The sequence below is a fragment of the Plecotus auritus genome (assembly GCF_963455305.1).
Source record: "Plecotus auritus genome assembly, chromosome: 8".
NCBI lineage: Eukaryota > Metazoa > Chordata > Mammalia > Chiroptera > Vespertilionidae > Plecotus > Plecotus auritus.
Genome location: NC_137782.1, coordinates 47,420,022 through 47,423,940, shown reverse-complemented (window position 1 = coordinate 47,423,940; position 3,919 = coordinate 47,420,022).

The window sequence follows — 3,919 nt, the reverse complement described above, 5'->3', positions numbered from 1 at the left end:
GAACTCCTTCAGCTTTTTCTTATCTGTGAAGCTCTTTATCTGCCCTTCAATTCTGAATGATAGCTTTGCTAGGTAGAGTAATCTTGGTTGTAGGTTCTTGCTATTCATCACATTGAAAATTTCTTGCCACTCCCGTCTGGCCTGCATAGTTTCTGTTGAGAAGTCAGCTGACAGTCGTATGGGTGCTCCCTTGTAGGTAATTAACTGTTTTTCTCTTGCTGCTTTTAATATTCTCTCTTTGTCTTTTGCTCTTGGCATTTTAATTATGATGTGTCTTGGTGTGGTCCTCTTTGGATTCCTTTTGTTTGGGGTTCTGTGCACTTCCTGGACTTGTAAGTCTATTTCTTTCACCAGGTGGGGGAAGTTTTCGGTCATTATTTCTTCAAATAGGTTTTCAGTATCTTGCTCTCTCTCTTCTTCTGGCACCCCCATAATTCTGATGTTGGTACGCTTGAAGTTGTCCCAGAGTCTTCTTACATTATCTTCAACTTTTTGGATTTTTTTTTTTGCTTTTTGCTTTTTCGGTTGAGTGTTTTTTGCTTCTTTGTATTTCAATTCTTTGACTTGATTCTTGTGTTCCTCTAGTCTGTTGTTGGGTCTCTGTATAATATTTTTTATTTCAGTCAGTGTATGTTTAATTTCTAGTTGGTCCTTTTTCATATCTTCGAGGGTCTCGTTATATTTATCGGCCTTTTCTAGGATATTCTTAAAAAGTCTTATAACCGTGGTTTTGAATTCTATATCCAGTCGTTTGTTTTCCTCCATTTCTTTCGTTTGTGATCTGATTCTTTGACCCCGCATTTTCACTGATTCCCTGAGTTGGTAAGGTAGATATTTGTGCTAGGTTTCCAATATGGCCCAGTGGGTCTGCTTCCCCAGTTAACCTGAGGTGGACACTCTTGGTGCACCCCTTTGTGGACTGTGTGTACAGCCTTGTTGTAATTAAGTCTTTATTGTTGTTGGTATCACTGGGAAGAATTGACCTCCGGGCCAGTTGGCTGTAAGGATCAGCTGTGTCTATGCTGGGAGAAGTTCGGTGCTGGAGACAGCCTTATAGGATTAGACTTGCCAAATTGCAATAGGCTCTGTGCTCAGCTTGGATGGGGTGGAGTCTCAGTCTTGGCTTCCTGTCAGCCTTGCCCTTGCGCGCATGTGCGCTTTCAGTCCTCCGCCTTCCCCAGCTCGAGTCTCCGCCTGAGAGTCCAGACTCCCCCCACAAGAGCGTGGGTCCCCAGGGGCTCGCCTGGAACTGGGGTTCACTGCAGTCAGAACTGGGACTCAGTGCCGTCAGGAGCCTCTGACTCCCTTTCACTAGGGAAAGCCTGTGGCAATGCAAATGCTTTTTATAGCTGGTTTTATTTTAGTTTTTGTTTGTAAATGAAATGTAATATTGGCGCTAATTGAAAATTCTGTGGATGTGAATATATATACACTGAGTGGCCAGATTATTATGATCTCTGAACACATAATAATCTGGCCACTCAGTATATATATATATATATATATATATATATATATATATATATATATATATATATTAGAGGCCTGGTGCATGAATTCGTGCATGGGTGGGGTCTGGCCAACCTGGCTGGGGGAGGGGACATGGGCAGTTGGCCGGCTGGCCTGCTGGTCAAACTCCTGGTCGAGGGGACAATTTGCATATCAGCCTTTTATTATATAGGACAGTGGTCGGCAAACTCATTAGTCAACAGAGCCAAATATCACCAGTAAAATGATTGACATTTCTTTTGAGAGCCAAATTTTTTAAACTTAAACTTCTTCTAACGCCACTTCTTCAAAATAGACTCACCCAAGCCATGGTATTTTGTGGAAGAGCCACACTCAAAGGGCCAAAGAGCCGCATGTGGCTCACGAGCTGCGGTTTGCCCACCACTGATATAGGATATACACTGAGTGGCCAGATTAGTATGTGTTCAGAGATCATAATAATCTGGCCACTCAGTGTATATTCCATTTTCTTTAGGTATAAAAGCTTGATTAGATACATTTACATATGTCCTGCCATTTTAGCATAGTTTTGCTAAGGTCACATCAAGATGCACATGATGTCAGATTATCAGAAGACATTTCCTGTGAGGCAGAACCATTTCCTATAAGGCAGAGACTGTCTGTCCAATCACTCAATTGCAGGTACTTTTAAACTTTGTGATTAAGAAGTGGACTGGATCATTTAGGACTTAGCAACTGTGCTCCTAGAAATCATCAGCTGCAAAATTATGAAATAAAAAGCACAGACTTTATGAAGAAAATAGGGTTAGAGGTACAAGTTACAAAAAAATTCATCAGTGGTACACTTTAAAAAACCACGGGAAAAAATGAATCCAATACAAATAGTAGCATGGTTTTATACATGCTAAGTGATTTAGAAATAGAGAGACACTATATAAATCTAGTATTTCCTCCTGAAAAGAGCCTAAGTCAGCCTTGAGTGCCAGGAGGATGACTCTGCAGGATGAAAACCTACATTAACAAGTGTGAAATTTGTATTATGCTCACACTGTTCCCTAGTATATTGATCACATTGGAACTGGTGTGGTTTTAAAGCAAGCATTATAGCACAATGATATCTGTAGGTTGATACTTTGGAACAATACAAATACCCTGTTCCTCACCAACCTTTCTCTTCCTGGTTTTAGCATCTATTGATCATCCCTGCCTGAGCCATTGGTTGCAATGGCAGTTGCAAAGTGGTAACTTTCAAATTCCATCAATCCTTCCTTCCACATTTATAAGTGAACATCAATTAATCTCTTCTCTGCAGATAATGGTCTGTGTTACTGGTTTGGAATATGCACAAATCTAATTCTTCTGTTCCAGCTACACTTTCAATGTTTTAAAGCCATGATTTTAGATCCCCTCATTATTCTTGTCTCCCAATTCAACATTCCCGTTTCTGTAGCTGTGACTCAGATCTAGTCACTGTCTCTCAAATACGCTCCAATTTGCACCCAGAAAATATAATTTCCAAGTGGGAATAAGAACCAAGATGGCGGTGTAGGCAAAAGCCTGTTCTCACTGCCTCCCACTACCACATCAAAATTACAACTAAAATACAGAACAACTATCATCCAGAACCATTGGAAAGCTGGCTGAATGGAAGCCCTACAACTAGAGAAGTAAAGAAGAAAGCATACTGAGACGGTAGGAGGTGCACAGGCACGGAACTGGCTGGTCTGGCACCCACATGGACCACTTTTTTAATTGGGAGGGAGATCACCTCTGTGGAGGCTGCCTGGAGGAGCAAGGGGTCCCAGCCCACACCAGACGCCCAGCCCAGGTCCCAGAGTTACGAAAAGAAGTCCTTAAGGGCAGTATGAATATGGGCAGTAAGAACTACTGGCTGTAAAAACCAGTGTGGATTGGGACTGAGTGACACAGGCTGCTGGAGAGCCAGCTGCTCCTCTTAAAAGGTCGGCACCACGAACTGAATTTACAAGTTACTGCTTCCTCTGAGCTCCAGTGCCAGGGATCCAGACACATGAGGAGAAACTGGCATCAGGGCAGGAACTCGGGGGCAGCTTTCTTCCAGACGGAGGTGCTCACAGCAGTCATTGTTCCTATGCTAGGACCTCCCCAGTTGCAGGGCTGACTGGCAGACATTTCTGTTTGCTCTGCCCTGGAGATTACCTGAGATCCCCACTTACCCAATTTACAACCCCACCCAAGCTGTGTGCAGCAGCTTTTGCATACAAATGGCCTGTCCTTTCTCAGCCTAAAACCTGTCAAATAAGCTGCAGCTGGGTCAGGGAGCACCAAACCTATCAATAAAAGGCCAAGACCCTGAACCAGCACCAGCATGCCTTGCTTCACAGCTGGGCCTTGACGGAGCACTTCCAAACCCAATACAAAGAGGAGGAATCTGCAGATCTCTCTGGAGCTCCTCCTGGGTGGCCCCTGG